A 20664-nucleotide genomic window follows, 5' to 3' on the forward strand; every position below is an offset into this window, starting at 1 on the left:
TTTTAGTCTCAATTTCCATCGTTAATTTTGGTTGAGGCTTCTGATGAAACTCAATGTGCACAGCTCTTCCTTTTCATAGTTTATTCAGAATTAGTACTCCAAAAATCCTATCATTGTAATGACTTCAATTCAACAATAGATGTCAATGTATATTTCAGGCTTTGGGGAGCTGGAAAATAGAGTCTGTTACAGCAAGTGTCCTGTATTCTGCATTGAAATTTTGACAACTCAGTACTTTTGACTTTAATGGTATGTGAGAACAGGAATGTATCCTGTCCATTTTGGAAACATTACACTTTGAAAACAATGTTTCATCCAAGCACAAGTTAAATTTTATTTAAGAAATTAACAGATTCTGTAGTAAATGAAGACAACTAGGCTATAAAATGTAATGTGCTAAAGGACACTAGGATTTCTAAATTTATGCAAATTAATATATCTAGCGTTTTTAAAAATTAAAAAAAAAACTACAATATACAAACAGTTCTAAATGAGCTGCCTCCATAGAGTTCTCTCAGGATATTATGTCCAAAAGTATCCAGAAAGATTGTCAGAGCCAGTAGAAATTGAGAACACTAACAAAACTAGTCTTTCTAGACAAAACAAGACTGATATGTGTGTGTGTGTGTGTGTGTGTGTGTGTGTGTGTGTGTGTGTGTAGGTAGGTATGAAGTCACAGAAACTGGTAGCATACTCAGAGCATGAATATTTCTAAGCAGATAGGGTCACAGTAAAGACAAGGGAAGTGGACACAATTCTACATCCTAAATCAAAAAGCTATCTCTAATTAGTTGTATCAAAAAGGAAATTTTAGCTTTCTTCAACATAGTCTTGATGGGTATACTAACCACTTTTAAGGGGAAGTCCCATGCCCAGAAGTAGATTGACAATAGAAATGCAATGGTATTTTTGGTCTCACAATGCTTTGTCTGGGTTTTTTTCCCTTTATTACAGCAAATAGTTTATATGCTCTGATTTCTGGTTCTATACTTATAGGTTTTCTGTGTATCTGAACGTGTGTGTCTCAGAGTTTCTTTGTGTTTCTTATAATTTTTGCTTGGCTATTATTTGTGTTTGTTTTGTCCTAGACTCACATTAATCATCATCATCATCATATATTTTTGTATTCTAATTAGGGAGAGAAACAAAATATATGAATTTGAGAGAATAGGGAAGTTGGCAGGATCTGGGAGGAATTGGAGAGGGGAAACATAATCTGAGTATATTTGATGAAAAAATGTTATTTTATTGATTGATTGATTCTTTGAGACAAAGTTTCTCTGTATCACCCTGGCTGTCCTGGAACTCACTCTGTAGACCATGCTGGCTTCCAACTCAGAAATCTGCTTGGATCTCCCTCTCAAATGCTGGGATTAAAGGCCACCAACAGTACTGCCTGGTGAAAAAACAATTAATTAAAAATATTAGTTACAAGTGAGTGTGCCCTGTCTCGAAAGCAACAATAACAACAACAACATCAAAACTGAGTGTGGTAGTTCAGTGCTGAAATCTACACATCCCAGAGGCAATGGCAGAATCATGAAGATCTCAGGAAATGTCTGCCTGGGACAAAAAGTGAGCCTCTGTGCCTAAAGTAAATAAAACAACAGAATATAATGAAGATTTAAATTGTATCTTACAAATTAAGGAAATAGCTTAAAGCAACTAGAACTTCATGCATGTTTGTGAACATGTGCTAGAGGGATCAACTAGCTAGCCATGTGATTCACAAACAAACAAACTGAGAGCTGTGGATTTATGAATAATGCAACTTATGCCCTAAAATAATCTGTTGAAAATAACCAAATTGAAAAACATCTTTGGTTCCCTGTCCTTGGACACATAAGAATTGGAGGCAAAGAAATGTGTTAGATTTGGAAAGATTTGGGACCAGCTTGTTCACCACAGGCTTGGGATCAACCATCCCTCAGACAAAAGATAAAGAGAAAGAGAAAAACTAAGAAAAGAAAAACATCATCTGTCTGAAACAATAAAGTAATAACCCCCTAAGTAACCTTGTTAAAATGGAGTATTTGCTTATATGGAGGTTAAGTCTCACCCTCAATCCATGGAGTTAATCTATAGCCTAGAAACAGAGATTTTAAAGATATTTGGCAATAGTGTTAGATGTCCTATTGTTGTACTTATTCAGCAGTTACTATGAACAGGACTCTCCAGGTGGTTTGTGACCTCAGGAGGTAGTTTACACTCACTATCACTACAGTGACTCTTCAGTTGGATTAATTCTGCCCTTTCTACTTATGCTGGGCCATGTGTGGGCCATATTTTCTGGCACAGATGGTTATTTTGCTCTCCTTATCTGGCTCTTCTTAGGCTTCTACTACTGCATCTTCCTCTTAGATTCAGAGATCTGAGACCCCTTGAGTAGATGAGCTCGGGTGATTTCTCCCTGATAGGTCTACCGTTTGAGAAGTGTTTACAACTGCAGTAGGATTGGGACATGAAGTTAGATGATGGAAAGGACTTTTGAAAATTTCTGTCTAGCCATTTTTACATGAAAATTCTTAATCTTTCAGCTCTTATGAAAAGTGCAGTTTTCCCAAAACAATACTTTCCCTAAATGGCAGAAAAAAAGAGGAAGAAAATAAGAGCGAGGCATAGGTTTTTTTTTTCCTTCCTTCCAAGTACAGAAACAAAAGGAGTCAGTTTTCTTGAGAGACAATAATTGTTTTTTTCTAAATAAGCATTTTTCTTTTGTTTCAAAGTGTCACAACCATGGGTATTGTTATTAGAGAACATCTTGGTTATACACAATGATGTCATGAGTCATCACAAGGAATTTCTACTATTTAATTTTAAGCAAATATCTTTTTTTAAAGACACCCAGGTAAAAAGAAACCAAAAAACTATCATCTAACATGGTTTAATATTTCCTTATAAATGATAAAAAATTAAAAAGACACAAGTATAACAGTAATGTTGTGGAAAACATAATAAATCTTGAATGATAAATATAAAGCATTTTCTAGTTGAACAAAAAATGTGGCAGTCAGTGAAGCTCTATGGGGTCTCTGCACCCAGTTGTAACTGGTTTGTGTATCCCTGCCATTGTTTGTATTTATCTTTTTTTCCAGTTCCTCCCAGTTTGTTTCTTCCTCCCATTCATTCCTTCAAAGGTTTAAGAAGTCCTCCAGGACACTGAATCTTTCTCAACCAAAACCACCTCACTTCATGTTGTAGCCATCCCAGAAACAACTAATGACTCTACCACAGCTACCTTAGAACAGCCTACCAGGAACATTTTGCTTATAATATTTTGTGATATTTGTCATTTAAAATATATTTATTATTTTATATAATTGACTATATATGGATCTGAGAGAAAACAGAGAAAAGGTAGACTGAGTCATGGTCTTAGCATAGGGAAACGTTGAAACACTTCAAGACTGTAGAAAAGCTCTGCATGACATGAATACTCATGAAAGTCAAAGGAGGTAATTGTTAAAAAAGTGTTTCAGAGACTATTATGTCTTTAATCTTCACAGACTAAAGCATTGCTTAAAAAGGAGTGATGTGTCCTCGATATAAAGGAGAATGAGAAAATAGAAGGCAAATATCAAAAAAAAAAAAAGAATTTGTGTAGAAACTACGTTTAAGGTTGAGGTTCAGACATTTTTTCAGTGCAATAGGAAATAAGAGCATCTGTTCAAACTTGGATGTATTATAACTTTTATGCCTTGAGGTAATACAAAAATGGAATTGAGGGGCTTGAGAGATAAGTCAGCAGTAGAACACTAATTGTTTTGCAAAAGAACTGGGTTTGAATTGCATCATCTATATTAGATTGTTCACACCTGCCTGTAATTCTCATGGTAAGGGCTCCAACGGCCCTTCTGGCCAACACAAACACCACAAAAAATACACGGTACACAGAAACTCATGCAGACACACCCATATAGGTACATATAAATTTAAAATAAATAAATAAGGAAAGAAAATCAGATTGAATAAAAAATTCCAGTTTTGTTTTCCAACTAAGATAGCCTATTATTAATTGACTTTTAATATTAGTCAATATTAGTAACTATTTTGCATGCTTCATTTTCTCCACAAATACTTTAAACAAGGACATGGATAAGCAGAATGTGTACTATGTAGTCCATGAAGAGAAAAGTTTGCCTATAGCGGAAAAGCAAATATAATATGAGTGAATATAGACAAGGAGTCGGTTATCTGTCCTGTGATGGTTTATCTGATGGTGAACTTGACTCCATGAGAATCACCTAAGTTACTGAGTATACTCTGTTAACTGATGTAGCTAAATTTAATGAAGATGGGAGAGGTTTCATTATAAGAGGGTCAGTGGAAAAAAGTTTTTTTTTCCCCTTCTTACCTTCAAATTTTGCTGGTTAATTCATCTAATATGCTTGAGTCATGCTGGTGAGATCATGAATAACCTTGGCAATGCTGTTAATACTGCTGCATTTCTTCCTGACATCAGAACTACACTTCTTTAGCTTTCCAACACAGACAGTGGTTCTCCAACAATAGCACTGGATCCTTACCTTTATACTTAGATATAATCCAGGCTCATAGACAAAGCAGTTACAAAGTTCTCAAAGTTCTCAGCCCATGAATTTTGAATATAAGCATTATTAGGCTATCAAAACTACATAAATTTAGCCAGTGTTATAAATATTCATCCTTTTAATTTTGTTTTTCTATACGCCCCAGACTAACATACTAAGCTCATGGGAAGAGTCAATATTTTCAAAATCATAATACCAAATTCTATAAAAATTAAGAGGCTGTAAATTTTATTATCTTCATACATATTAATATATGAAAATAACATATATGAAATATCTGAAAATAAATATATAAACTTATTCTCCTTAAGAGAATTATTATATTAAAATTAAATTTTAAATAACTTAAAATTTAAATAATTATTTTATAATAAAATTCCAAACCAATATCATATTTAAGTGCTTCCTGAATTCTCAAAGGTAAACTTAGAATTCTTCCATAAATTCACCTAAGAGACAAAAACAGACAATAAGGAGACTATCTAGGGATGTTCTACTCCTAGTCCAATGCTAGGATAGAAACAAATGGGTAGAGTGTCACAAACATGATGATAATTACCAATTGTGTCAATTAGCAGCATAGTCATAGCACTTCTCAGTGTTTCATTGAGTAGAGTTTGAACTGAAAAGCAAAGGAAAGAAACCCAGTAGACACATACATCCACTATGGAAAAATAATCACAGATGGAACCACCTCCTGATGACAATCCTTATGTAGAGTCATGTTTTCGATACAAACTCATGGTATGCATACATGAAATATAGGTGGTTAGCACCTTGATATGATAATATCTGAACAGTAGTAATAATGATAAAGTATTGAAGACTTTTCTAGAGAATAGGAAGGACATGGAAGAATCAGTCACATGGATGAATTCAGAGACTGGGGGTTTGATGGGCTTTACATAAATACTTTTTATGCTGTGTGAGCTTTCATTCAAATCAAGAACATGTTGGTGATTGGAGAGTAGGGCTTTGGATTCAGAAATTTGGAAAATGAAGTAAGTTTGATGCTTTTATCAAAACTGGAGGAAAAGTAATTGGGATAAAAATATGTGCTGGTAAGAATATGAGGTTAGGAGTTCTCAAAGATGGGTTAAGTGGTCAGCGTAATTAGAAAAATGAAGCATCTGCTGCTGAGGTGTCTTTAGCATGGCATGAGATGTTAAGTGTTCAATTTCATTAACTTCGGCATTTCTTTCTTGGCAAAACATTCATAAAAGTAAAATAAAAGGGTAGTATGTACAATTCTTATTATGTATATGATGGTTTCTGGGCAGGCTCATTCTAATGGCTTAGGCTGGCACACCCAGTGTGTGAAGGGTCCTGGCAATAAAGGCCCTGTTTCAATATCACTGGAGAAATGGCTCACTCACTGTAAACTAACAGGATAATAATGAATACTGCTCCTGCTGTTTGGTGTATGGATAATCAGAGGAAGAGTTGTACCCTCTGAGGGGACCAGTAAAAGAAGAGAAAGTTGAGTGGGAACCCAAGACACATGTAAGTGTTGGTAGTCATAAGTAGGAGTGAAATTAGTTGTATATTAATCGAACACTGAGCATTGGCATATTCCATTACAGCATGCTACAATAAATCAAGTTTTGATTAAGCTTAGTGTTATAGCTTTTCATAGATCCATGTCTAGCACTGAAGTCCCCTGTACTGCCATGTGACTATTCTCAAGAATGTTTCAAATCATAGCCTATCTATCTTCTTTAAGTAGGTGAAACAGAATGATCTGCCAGGATACTGGCAGACAAAGCAGATAGGTTTGAGAAATTGCAGTAAGTGATTACCAATGAAAATGAAGAGGATGGTATGTCTGGAAGGGATGAGCTTAATCTGAGGAATATGAATGATAATCATAAAGCACATTGACTCCATCTTCTCAATGAGGATTAAACAAATAAAACCCACTAGGAAAAACAACAATAAAAGGCCAAAACTAATCATACCTGTACAAATGGCCTAATCTTAAGAAAGACTTAATTTCAGCTAAAGTAAAGAATTGTTAGATGATATCCTGAAATGTGGTCCTATGATCTAAAAAGACACACAGTGAAATCTGTCATTATAACAGTATTAAGAGATTACATATTGGTAGAAGTGTTTCATTATTACTTAAAGTCATGCTGTGTTCCCTCTCAGTTACTCCTGTCCTACTGCTTTCGCCCATTGGATAATGAAAGAAGGCTCTTGCATACCCAATTGTAGATAGTTGTTTATTGAAAGTTAAATGTTCTCTTGTAGTTCCATAAAATGATACACGGAATGATTCATTGATGGAAAACTGAAAGTTTTAGATAATCGAGAATAAGTCTGGGTAGCTAAGAACGCTGATGTTCAAATAAGGATTCAAAAGAAATTCCAGGCACTGTGGTCCATACCTAAGAGTACTGCTGCTACCCTCAGTTGTTTAAGGGGTGCCTGAACAAAAAATAACAATGACAACAATAATTCAGGGAGCAGTGAAAAAAAGAAAACATTAGATTCCATATAAGCAAAGAATGGGAAGTAGAGTCAAATATCCCCAAAAGTTTGAGAAATGAAGATTAATAAGGGATGACATTGCATTCAAGAATCGAAATACACTTTTCAGGGTGATACTGATTTCCAAGACAGCATTTTGTCTAACACTTTATATGTTATTCTTTTTGACAGATTTTTAATCAACATTATTGAAAACATGTTTGGAAATCTTATGACTTCATCTGCCAAGCAAGACTTTGAGAGATAATATTTGTGAACTATAGAGGGTTTAATATACTACTAAGAGACAAGAATCATCAGTAATAAAGGAATTAAGGCAGTGAGAGTCATGTGTGCACATTCATGCATTTGTATGGGAGGAAACTTGTGTGGTATGTGTATATTCACATGGACATATGAGGGAGTGTGTGCTTCTGTGTGTGCACATGCATGCTTGTGTCTGTGAGCATGTGCTTGCGTGTGTGTGTGTGTGCGTGAATATGTGGCCAATCTTGTGGTATTCACAGGATAACTTTAGTTGTTATCTTCATGAGCCTTCACCTCCTTTGATATAGGGTTTCTCTGATTGCCTCAAAGTCACTAATTAAGCTAAAATTCTTGCTAAATAAATGTCTCAGCTTCTGTATCTGGGGAAATGAGAAAGTCATAATGCCTGGCATGTCATTCAAACCCAAACAGTTTACTAATTATTAAAACAACATTCACTCAAGAATGTTTAGGTCAGAGTCCCCTGTTACACATCCTTTGTCCTCCATCCATCTAACCAAGATTAAATAATGGGATTCCCTATCTAAATTTGGAATGTATAAACAAATCTGTCTGGGCTAGTTTCCCAGAGAGAGAGGAAGTGTCAAATTTATGCTTGTACAGAGGTCATGTATAATCATGTCTTAGATGAAACTGTAGTGTGCATTTGTCTGAATGCCTGAATACCTGTCCCAATATTGAGAGGAGATGAATCACTTTATTGGAGATTTAGGGAATTCTATCTATTTTTTGGTGGGAGACCAATTTAGAGAATTGTATAGATATGTAAATCATAACCAAAGTGGACAGGAATGACAGTAGTGATTCTAAAAATATTGAATTCCTAAAGTCATCTATGATTATCTTAAACTAGCCATCACAGGATCAAATGTAAATATTTAAGGAAAAGTTAACATGGGTGCACCCATTATGTGACTACTCAGCAATTTTCAAATTCATGGTGATTCCTTTTGAAGCTATCTTAAAATTCATAAATAAGTTGTAGAAATTTGGAGACTGTATTTAGTTTCTTTGTTTTCAAACCTTATATATTTATTTATCCCTACATATTTATATCATTCAAGATATTACTAATCAATTTTGAATAAACTGATTCTTAGAACACAATATATTCTCTTTATCATTTCTAATTTCTAAATTATTTACTTTCCCTCTTCATTACAAAATGTTAAAACAACTAGGTAGTTAAAAACTATTCTTTCACTCTGTTTTCTTTAATAAAAATATGATTCAATTTTCATGAAACTTTTATTCTTTAAGTACAGTCATTATACTGAACCTAAATGAATTGCTGCCTTAAATAATTTTTACAGTGGAATTAATGTTTACATATTGAGTAGTAAAATAGAAAATTATGAATAGAAACAGCCAAATTCACAGTTTATATATATATATATATATATATATATATATATATATATATGTGTGTGTGTGTGTGTGTGTGTGTGTTTATTTTATTTACTCTTCTAGTAGTAGGGTATGGAACTAACTGCAAACAAGAAGCAAAAGACAGAGAAAGAGTTTGTGGTGATGGGATCTGCTCTTTTATGGATAATTCTCCATGAGGATAATAGCACACAAAATATGAGTATTCATCCTAGCAAATAGTCCTAAATCAGTAGAACAATGAAGTATATACATATCAGTGTAATGAAACGAAAAAAGCAATATATAATTTGGTGAAGCCTAGTTCTTCAAGGGACTTTGGCAGGCAGGTGTTGGTTGTAGGACAGAATCAGCCCAAGAATGTCGGATGAAACAAAGCTCAAAGAATTACATTAAGAGTGAAGAATCACACTTTTCTTTCTTATTTTTATTAGCTATTTTCTTTATTTACATTTCAAATGTTCTCCCCTTTCCTAGTTTCCCCTCCAAAAATCCCCTATCCCCTCCACGCCCCCCACTCCCCAACATACCCACTCTCATTCCTGAACCTGGCATTCCCCTATACTGGGGAATAGAGCCTTCACAGGTCCAAAGGCCTCTTGTCCCATTGATGACCACCTAGACCATCCTCTGTACATATATAGTATGTAGACAAGTTCCACCATGAGTTTTCTTTGATTGCTGATATAGTTATAAGGAGCTCTGGGGGTACTGGTTAGTACATATTGATGATGTTCCTTCTATGAGGCTTCAGTCCTCTTCAGCTCCCTGGGTATTTCTCCAGCTCCTTCATTGGAGACGTTGTGCTCTGTCCAATGGATGACTGTGAGCATCCACTTCTGTGTTTGCCAGGCAATGGCAGAGCCTCACAGGAGACAGATATATCAGACTCCTGTCAACAGACTCCTGTCAACAGGCTCTCCTTGTCATCTGCCTAGTGTCTTGGTTTGCTGGTTGTTTATGGGATGGATCTGCAAATGGGGAAGTCTTTGGATGATTGTTCCTTGAAGCTCTGCTCCAAGCGTTGTTTCTGTAACTCCTTCCATGGGTATTTTGTTCCCCATTCTATCCACACTTTGGTCTTCGTTCTTCTTGATTGTCATGAGTTTTGCAAATTGTATCTTGGGTATTCTGGGCTAATATCCACTTATCAGTGAGGGCCTATTATGTGTGTTTTTTTGTGCTTGGGTTATTTCCCTCAGGATAATATCCTCCAGATACATCCATTTTCCTAAGAATTTCATAAATTCATTGTTTTTAATAGCTGATTAGTACACCATTATGTAAATGTACCACAATTTCTGTGTCCATTACTTTGTTGAGGGACATAGGTGCTCTTTCCAGTTTCTGGCTATTATAAATAAGGCTGCTATGAACATAGTGGAGCATGTGTCCTTATTACCAGTTGGAACATCTTCTGGGAATATGCCCAGGAGAGGTATTGTTGGATCTTCTGGTAGTATTATGTCCAATTTTCTGAGGAACATCTAAACTGATTTCCAGAGGTTTATACCACCTTACAATCCCACCAGTAATGGAGAAGTGTTCCTCTTTCTCCACTTCCTTGCCAGTATCTGCTGTCATCTGAATTTCTGAATGTAGCCATTCATTCTGAATTTTTGAACCAGCTTCATTGGTGTGAAGTTGAACCAAAGGGTTGTTTTGATTTGCATTACCCTGATGATTAAGGATGTTGAACATTTTTTCAGGGACTTATCAGCCATTCAGTATTCCTCAGTAGAAATTCTTTGTTTAGCTCTGTACACCATTTTTTAATAGAGTTATTTGATTTTCTGAAGTCCAGCTTCTTGAGTGCTGGAAGCGAGTGCAGCCGCAGGCCCCATGAAACCCACTTGTTTACTGCCTTGCCCGAGCAGAGCATTCACAGTGAAAAAGCATGTGTGGGCTGCCTGCCAGGATGGACTGTTCCTCGTGATCTGGACCTGTCAGCCTATCGGTGACCGACCTGAGCTCTTGCTGGAGCGTGTGTGAATTCTGATTGGATGAGGTGGGGTGGAGCTAGATGAAGTCAGTCTGTGCGAGTAGTGAGGAGTTGTTGTTAGAGCCCTTGCCGAGAGTAGAAGAGGTAGTAGTAAGAGAAGCTGTTGTAATAGTTTAGCCCTTTCTGCGAGAAGGACAGAGGTAGTAGAAGAAGCTAGCTGAAGTAGTAAGAGAAGCTGTTGTAAGGGGAGTTGTTGTAAGAAAATCTGCAAGAAGGAGAACAAGTAAAGAAGCCATTGTGTGAACTCGCCTTGATGTCCATGTTTTTCTTGTCGCCATTGTCTTGGAGGACCAACTACACTTGAGTTCTTTGCATATATTGTATATTAGTCCACTGTCAGACTTATGATTGGTAGAGATACTTTCCCAATCTGTTGGTGGCCTTTTTGTCTTATTGGCAGTGTCTTTTGCCTTACAGAACCTTTGCAATTTTATAAGGTCCCATTTGTCAATTCTCGATCTTACAGCACAAACCATTGCCATTATGTTCAGGAATTTTTCCCCTGTGCCCATATCTTCGAGACTTTCTCCCACTTTCTCCTCTATAAGTTTCAGAGTCTCTGTTTTTTTGTGGAGTTCCTTGATCCACTTAGACTTGAGATTTGTACAAGGAGATAATAATGGATCCATTTCTATTCTCCTACATGATAATCACCAGTTAAGCCAGCACCATTTATTGAAAACAATGTCTTTTTTTTCACTGGATGGTTTTAGCTCCATTCTCAAAGATCAAGTGACAACAGCTGTATTGGTTCATTTCTGGGTCTTCAATTCTATTACATTGATTTACCTGTATGTCACTGGACCAGCACCATGCAGTTGTTATCACAATTGCTCTGTAGTACACCTTAAGGTCAGGAATGGTGATTTGACCAGAAGTTCTTTTATTGTTGAGAATAGTTTTTGCTATCCTAGGTTTTTTGTTATTCCAGATGAATTTGCAAATTGCCCTTTCTATCTCAGTGAAGAATTGAATTGGAATTTTGATGATGATTGTATTAAATCTATAGATTGCTTTCAGCAAGATAGCCATTTTTACTATATTAATACTGCCAATCTATGAGCATGGGAGATTTTTCCATCTTCTAAGATCTTCTACAATTTCTTTCTTCAAAGGCTTGAAGTACTTATCCTACAGGTCTTTCACTTCCTTAGTTAGAGTCACACCAAGGTATTTTATATCATTTGTGACTATTGTGAAGGTTGTTGTTTCCCTAATTTCTTTCTCAGCCTGTTTATACTTTGTGTAGAGAAAGGCCACTGATTTGTTTGAGTTAATTTTATATTTACCTACTGCACTGAAGCTGTTTATCAGGTTTAGGAGTTCTCTGGTCCAATTTTTAGGTTCATTTATATATTCTATCATATCATCTGCAAATAGTGATATTTTGACTTCTTTCTCCTCAATTGGTATTCCTTTGATCTCCTTTTGTTGTCTTAATGCTCTGGATGGAATTCAAGTACTGTATTGAATAGGTAGGGAGAAAGTGGGCAGCCCTGTCTAGTCCCTGATTTTAGTGGTATTTCTTCAAGGTTTCTAAATTTAGTTTGATTTTTGATACTGGTTTGCTGTATATTGCTTTTATTTTGTTTACGTATGGGAATTAATTCCTGATTTTTTCCAAGACTTTTATCATGAATGGGTGTTGGATTTTGTCAAATGCTTTCTCAGCATCAAATGGGATGATCATGTGGGTTTTGTCTTTGAGTTTGTTTATATAGTGAATGTCGTTGATGGATTTCCATATATTAAACCATCTGTGCATCCCTGGGATGAAACCTATGTGATCATTATGGATGATCATTTTGATGTGTCCTTGGATTCTGTTTGCAAGCATTTTATTGAGCATTTTTGCATTGATATTCATAAGGGAAATCGGTCTGAAATTTTCTTTTTTGGATCTTTATGTGGTTTAGGTATCAAAGTATTTGTGACTTCATAGAATGAATTGGGTAGAGTACCTTCTATTTCTATTTTGTGGAATAGTTGGAGTAGTATTGGAATAACATCTTCTTTGAAGGTCTGATATAATTCTGCACTAAACCCATCTGGTCCTAGGCTTTTTTTGGTTGGGAGACTATTAATGACTGCTTCTATTTCTTTAGGGGATATGAGGCTGTTTAGATAATTAATCTGATCTGGATTTAACCTGGTATCTGTCTAGATAATTGTCAATTCCATTCAGGTTTTCCAGTTTTGTTTAGTATAGCCTTTTGTAGTAGGATCAGATGATGCTTTGAATTTCCTCTTGTTATGTTGTTATGTTTTCTTTTCAGTTCTGATTTTGTTAATTAGGATATTGTCCCTGTGCCCTGTAGTTAGTCTGGCTAAGGGTTTATCTATCTTGTTGATTTTCTCAAACAACCATCTCCTGCTTTGGTTGATCTCTTTGAAAAGTTATTTTTGTTTCTACTTGGTTGATTTCAGCCCTGAGTTTGATTATTTCCTGCTCTCTACTCCTCTTGGGATGAATTTGCTTCCTTTTGTTCTAGAGCTTTCAGGTGTGCTGTCAAACTGCTGGTCTATGCTCTCTCCAGTTTCCTTTTGGAGGCACTCAGGGCTATGAGTTTTCTCCTTAAAAATGCTTTCATTGTGTTCCATGAGTTTGGATATGTTGTGGCTTCATTTCCATTAAACTCTAGAATGTTTTGAATTTATTTTTTTTTATTTATTCCCTTGCCAAGTTATCATTGAGTAGAATGCTTTTCATCTTCCACATCAACGTTGGCTTTCTAATATTTATGTTGTTACTAAAAATCAGCCTTGGTCCATGGTGATCTAATAGGATGCATGGGAAAATTTTAATATTTTTGTATCTGTTGAGACCTGTTTTGTGACTGATTATATGGTCAATTTTGGAGGAGGTACCATAAGGTGCAGAAAAGAACATATATTCTTTTGTTTTAGGATAAAGAGTTCTGTAGATATCTGTTAAATCTGTTTGTTTCATAAATTTGGTTAGTTTCACTATATTATTGTTTAGTTTCTGTTTCCAGGATCTGTCCATTGATGAGAGTTGGGTGTTAAAGTCTCTTACTATTATTCTGTGCAGTGCAATGTGTGCTTTGAGCTTTACTAACATTTCTTTAATTAATGTGTATTCCCTTGCATTTGAAGCGTAGATATTCAGAATTGAGAGTTCATCTTGGAATATTTTACCTTTGATGTGTATGAAGTGCCCCTCCTTGTGTTTTTTGATTACTTTGGGTTGGAAGTCAATTTTATTTGACATTAGAATGGCTACTCTAGCTTCTTTCTTTGGACCATTTGCTTGGAAAATTGTTTTCCAGCCCTTTACTCTGAAGTAGTGTCTGTCTTTGTCCCTGAGGTGGGTTTCCTGTATGCAGCAAAATGTTGGGTCTTGTTTATGTAGCCAGTGTGTTAGTCTATATCATTTTATTGGGGTATTGAGTCCATTAATATTAAGACGTATTAAGGAAAAGTAATTGTTATTTTCTGTTATTTTTGTTGTTAGAGTTGGGATTGTGCTCTTGCAGCTATCTTCTTTTAGGTTTGTTGAGGGATTACTTTGTTGCTTTTTCTAGGGTGTCATGTCTCTCCTTGTGTTGGAGTTTTCCCTGTATTATCCTTTGAATGGCTTGATTAGTGGAAAAATATTGTGTGAATTTGGTTTTGTCATGGAATACTTTGGTTTCTTCATCTCTGTTAATTGAGAGTTCTATTGGGTATAGTAGCCTGGGCTGGCTTTTGTGTTTTCTTAGGGTCTGTATATCATCTGTCCAGGATTTTCAGGCTTTCAATAGTCTCTGGTGAGAAGTCTGATGTAATTCTGATAGGTATGCCTTTAGATGTTACTTGACCTTTATCCCTTACTGTTTTTAATATTCTATCTTTATTTAGTGCATTTGTTATTCTGATAATTTTGTGTCAGTAGGAATTTCTTTTCTGGTCCTGTCTATTTGGTATTCTGTAGGCTTCTTGTAAGTGCACGGGCATCTCATTCTTTAGGTTAGGGAAGTTTTCTTCTATAATTTTTTGAGGATATTTACTGGCCTCTTAAGTTGAATATCTTCATTCTCATCTTTACAAGTTTCCTTAGTTTTGGTCTTCTCAATGTGTCCTGGATTTCTTGGATGTTTTGAGTAAGGATATTTTTTCATTTTTCATTTTCTTTGATTGTTGTGTCCATATTTTCTATGGAATCTTCTGCCCCTGAGATTCTCTCTTCCATATCTTTTATTCTGTTGCTGATGCTCGCATCTATGGTTTCTGATTTCTTCCCTAAGATTTCTATCTCCAAAGTTGTTCCCTTTGTGATTTCTTTATTGTTTCTACTTCCATTTTTCAATCCTGGGTGGTTTTTTTTAATTCTTTCACCTGTTTGCTAGTGTTTTCCTTTAACTCTTTAAGGGATTTTTGTATTTCCTCTCTAAGGGCTTCTAGCTGTTTACCTATGTTTTCCTATATTTCTTTAAGGGAGTTATTTATTTCCTTCTTAAAGTCCTCCATCATCATCATGAGAAGTGACTATAGATCCATATCTTATCTTTCTGGCATGATGGTGTATCCAGGACTTGGTCTGGTGGGAGATTTTGGTTCTGGTGCTGCCAAGTAACCTTGGTTTCTGTTGCTTCTTTTCGTATGCTTGCCTTCTGCCATTTGATTATCTCTAGTGCTTGCTGCCCTCAATATATCTGTTTGGAGCCTATCCATCCTATAATCATGGTTGATTCAGGACTCCTCAGAGTCCAGCTTTCTCTGTGATCCTGTGATTCTGGGCTCCTGTGAACACGAGATTATGGGTTTGTCAGAGTTTTTGGCCATCTAGCTTCTTCTGGGACCTTGTGATCCTTGTTTGACCAACCTCCTGTCATTCTAGGATTCTGGAATCCTAAGATCCTGGGTGTGTTACGGCGCCTGGAAGTGGTTTCTCCTCTGGGGACCGTGGGGTTCTCTGGTGAGAACAACATTGATTAGAAGGATCCCGAGCTGCAGGTCCTGCAGGGCTCCCATGTCCTTGCTCCTGCTGTCACAAGCCCTTTTGGTATTGTATTGTTTCTTTCTATTACAACAGTTCTAGGCCTGTAGGCAATGACCCTTTCCTGGGCTCACATAGATATTTTGCATACTAGATATTTACATTATGATTAATAATAGTAGCAAAATTGTAGTTGTAATGAAAAATTTTATGGTGAGAATCACCACATAACATGGGGCTGTATTAAAATGATGAAGTGCTAAGAAGGTTGAGAATTACTGTTCTAGTACATTTCAATACACATTAGCTTATTCAAAATTTATTTCAATGTGTGTGTTTTACTAAATATGTATTTGTGGATATTATTAAAATTTACAAGCTTCCCTGGTAATCACACTCCACCTTAAACAGTGAGCTATTGACTAGAAGCATGAAACTCTAAACCATTTTAAGTATACAAACCCTTGTTTCAGATATTCTTTTTCTGAGGAACCTTGAGATGTCTAAAATCATCTTTTTTCTTTGGACTCTGAGTATCTTAAGCTTGACTATTATAGCTTTTTCATTAATGAACCATATTTTTTTTCATTTAAACTACCACTTAGAAATAATAAAGCACTAAGGTTTTTCTTTCTAAATATTTTTGTAGTGACTTTCTTAGTTTCTTGCAACCATATGAAAAAGTTTGTTGAGTGAATTAATGAAAGGTTAGTGAATATTCATGTAAGAAATTCACCATTCCATAAAAGGAAAATAATTGTAGAAATTAGTTCATGACTGTGGTTTATTCTCACTGCCACACTAAGGAGAATGCATTTCTTACAAAGAACTGTGACTAAGCATTTAGCAGCACTTTAAATCATGCTCTTTTAAGTTAAAAATAAAAACTTTTACTTAAAAGATACTTATGTCACTTTCCCCCCTTCCTTTCCTCTCCCAATCTCTTCTATACTCCAATTCCTTCTTAGAGTGAGGGCTTCATTGTCTTTGATTAATATTTTGATTATTATGTGGTATATATCTACTGCTGCTGCTGCTACTACTACTACTACACACACATATATACATATGAATAAATAAATATAATCAGGTTAGCCAAATGAGTTCTACTTTCCTAAAGAGGTCTCAGTATTCAGTACATTCTCAAGTTGAAATATATTCAAACTCTTCTCTCACTAAATTTTCATTAACCAAAGTAAGATACAATTACCATGGGGTTTTAGTCCTTAAGTACACCTCATAAATTGAACCTAAAAAAGTTGCTAACATTGAATAATTTCTGCATTGGAATGACTGCTTCATATGATTATTAGTGTCGCTTATGCACTCTGAGTCTCTAGTAAATCACCACGTCATCACCTTTAGTTGCAGTGTTTCAGAGCCTGGCCAAATTAGACAGATCATTTTCTTAACCACTTATCAAGGCCACTTAGAACTCACACAGGCCGCAACTACAGAATGTCCATTGACTCATTACAAATTAGCTAGAATCAAATCTGATATATATTTAGAAAGTTGCATGTGACAAGATCTTAAATAAAATTAATCTTTGGAAGGTTTCATGGACATAGGTTTATTGCTTTAATTCAACTAATTAAACATTTGTCACTAAAAACCAAGATATTTAGTATATATTTTATTTTGGTTAGGAAAACCTACAATGAAAGTTCATATAGATCTGATAATTAATCATTGAATATAAAGTTTCTGCTACCCATGAGAAGAGAGGCTAACACTGAGTTCTCTCCAAAACAAACAAACAAAAAAGGATGGTATGTCACACTTTTTAAAAATATTTTGTAAATTCTTTTCCCTAAGGGAGTATCTAAATATATATTGATATTCAAATGAAATAGGAGCCTGCTTTATAATTGTGCATAACCAAATATCTTGTTTAATTTTACCTATCAGACAATAGATTTTGAATATTGTACAAGATGTTCTATGCAATAATTCCAGGAAATGTTGTTTCTATGACACATTAGTGTGTGTTTGTATTTGTACACATTTTTAAAAAAAAGTCTTCAGTAGCTCATAGAATGGTAGTGTTTGAGGACCATGTGCGGTAAAGCAGCATGATTTTAAGACTCAGCCTACAAAAACTCTAGTGCCTAGAATGGGAGTTTGCACCTCCTTTATGGAATTGCTTGTCTCTGACTAAACAGTGCTTCATATGAATATATATATATATATATATATATATATATATATATATATAATATTGATTAGAACTTCATTATTTATAGCCAATGAGGATTGTTCAGTGGAGTTTTAACTAGTAATGACTTAAAATTAGTTTATAACATAGACTGACTTAGGTGTACACTTTTTTTTATACTTTATTAGTCTACTTTTCCTTAATAGTTTTCAATCCCTTAAAAGTTCAATCAATCTGTCTTATCCTCTATCTCTCTGTTTTTCTTTCAGTCTCTCTTCTCTGTCTTTTGTCTGTCTGTCTGTTTTTACCATAAATATTTCCTCTGATTTGAAAACTGTGACTACCTGGTGGCCAAAGAATATATGCCACCTCATATGAGATGCTTATCTAAAAACAAACTCACACCCCAAAATCATCAACCAAACAACTTCTCATAATCATGCAGGTTGTTAGACATTTAACATTGACGTTCCTTTTAGTGAATGGCATAGGACTTGAACCCCAGTGATCCTAAGGGATGGTAGGTGTTTGGCCACGCCTCCTGAGCCCCTGGATCCTGTCACAGCTACAAACTTCCACAGTCCCTCACAGAAAGGTTTGTGGCAATCAGTAACATAGGCAATGCCCCAAGTTCCTGGTATTCTCTCTGGACTCCACCCCAACAGTTTCCTGGCAAAGTCAGGTATGCTTCTCCCCACAGTTACCTGGCAACAGCTAGGGAGGCCCAGCTGATTATAAAAGAAGCTGACTGCCCCCTCCTTTCTCTCTTCTTATTCTCTTGCTCTTACTCTTGTTCCTCTGCTCCCCTCCTTTACCTATCCCCTTCCCTCTTCTCTCCACATGGCCATGGCCAGCCTCTACCTCTCTACTCTTTTCCCTCTCTCTGCCTTTCTCCAATAAACATCTTAAAACCACGGATTGCTTATTCTCATCTGGACTGCCATACTGAAGCAATGGATCCGGTCTTCCTCTAGAGAGCCTCCCTGTGCTCCAGCCACAGTAGCCAGCCAAACCAAGCAATCCACCCAGTTAAGTCAAGTATTCTTGTTCCTGCAGTAACCAGCCAGAGCTTTCCCCCTGCCCTTTTCCCTTTGGCTGGGCCAGAGTTTGTCTGCTGGTCCCCATTCTGTTCTCAGCTCTTCTGTGACATCCAGGAGTGTCTGAGGTTTCCAAGACTGAGAACCTGATGACTCTGGCCTCCATGCAGTCCAGTGACCCAAGAACTGACTCTTCTGCAGCAGTGTCTGAGCCCGACTCTAACAGATCTGAGGGGACCCCAGACTGCACTTTTCCCACCCCTCAGATCCAGGTCCTGTGGCTTCTCACAGCCCTAGGCCTGACCAGCAGTGGCATGGGGGTGCACACAGTCAATCTGCCCACATTCTGCCTTGCCCAGCGGCCTTATCTCTGATTGGTCATGGGACCCCATTTCTAACCCACACTACTTTAGTCAGTTTTCAGAGTATTCTAACCCATGGGCAGTTATTTATTACTTTAGGTTATTTAGCTAGATAATGATGACAGGTATTAAGGTCAACTCTAAGCTACTAACCAACCACATGCTATATCCAGAGTCTTTCAGCAAATACAGTTGATTCAGGTGTTTTTTTCAATCTCTAGTAAATGTTCAAGTTCTACCTATTCATAAAGCACCTTGGTGAATGTCTAAATATTCACAAGATTAGACATGCAGCAATTCAGCTTCTAATTAAATTAGTCTTCCCATCTCCCTATTCTAATGATCCTTGTTTCTATGAAATTTTCTTGTAGTTCTCAGTCAAGTTACCAAGTTGTTCTAATTATATGCATATATTTGATGTAGTTTACAAGCTTAACTTAGGAGTATATTGTTATTCCACCCATGACATAGGTGTTTTGTCATCTGTACCTGTTTAGATATACTTTAACAGGATTTCTATTATCTGTAGCCTGACAGCTCTTACAACAATGTTTTAAATATAAAAGCAATTTCTAAAACTTCAGCAGGATTATAACAATAGGTCTATTTGCTTATGGAATTAATATCATATCTCAATACTATCAATGTGTATGCATAAGCTAGAGAAACCATATTTTGATAGCATTGGGAACTTCAGATCTCGCAATGACGATTACTTTGCAGGAACCATATCTAATAAACATACCTCATTCCAAGAAGCATTGTATTTTGGAGAAGTAAATGGTCACCTGTAATATGTGTTTATTGTTTAGATCCCCTATGCAGTGAACTACATAACAACATGGGTGGTTTTTTTGTTTTGTTTTGTTTTGGGTTGGGTTTTTTGTTTTTTGTTTTTGTTTGTTTGTTTTTTGTTTTAAGTCTGTTTGTTTTAAGACATTTCTCACACATATTTTTTCCAGAAGTAAAATTCTCTAAGAGCAAGGCACTACCTACATGGGCAACTGCCTTGTAATCTGGGAAGTATTTTACCAAAGCTACTGCAGCAGTCTTTATAGGAAATGGGTGGAGAAATTCTTTTAAATTAATTCTTAGGGTTGTTCTGAACCCAGACCTCATCTCACCTTCTGTGGCCCTCTGTCCTGGACAGTACCAGGGATGTTTGAGTTTCAATTGAGCTGTCAGCGTCTGTCTCTGGTGTAGTCTTTCTTTTTTCTTTTCTTTTTTTTATCTCTTCATTTTTCTTATTCTTTTCCTTTATATTTTTCTTCTTTTCAAAGCTCCATTGTTGCAGGAGCTAAGCAATGGGCAGAGACAGAGGAAGTCTTTGAAAAGTGACCTAGCTCTGCTTTGCCATGGATCTGTGCAGCACTAAGCAAAGTCCACCTCACATCAGTCTAAATCACACTGCCATGAATGAACTTTTAAACAAATGAACTGTGTGTTTTCCTGTAATGCTTATTACTGACT

General features: G+C 36.0%; 1 non-coding gene across 1 annotated transcript; it reads left to right on the forward strand.

The window, feature by feature from the left end:
• The first annotated feature begins 1801 nt into the window (after positions 1-1801).
• On the forward strand, positions 1802-1933 carry LOC115030726 (small nucleolar RNA SNORA38). Its single transcript, XR_003836323.1, has one exon. It is a non-coding gene; the product is annotated as a small nucleolar RNA SNORA38 (small nucleolar RNA).
• The last annotated feature ends 18731 nt before the right edge of the window (positions 1934-20664 follow it).

The sequence above is a fragment of the Mus caroli genome, unplaced genomic scaffold (genome assembly GCF_978045245.1).
Source record: "Mus caroli unplaced genomic scaffold, Mus_caroli_1 scaffold_3, whole genome shotgun sequence".
Classification (NCBI taxonomy): domain Eukaryota; kingdom Metazoa; phylum Chordata; class Mammalia; order Rodentia; family Muridae; genus Mus; species Mus caroli.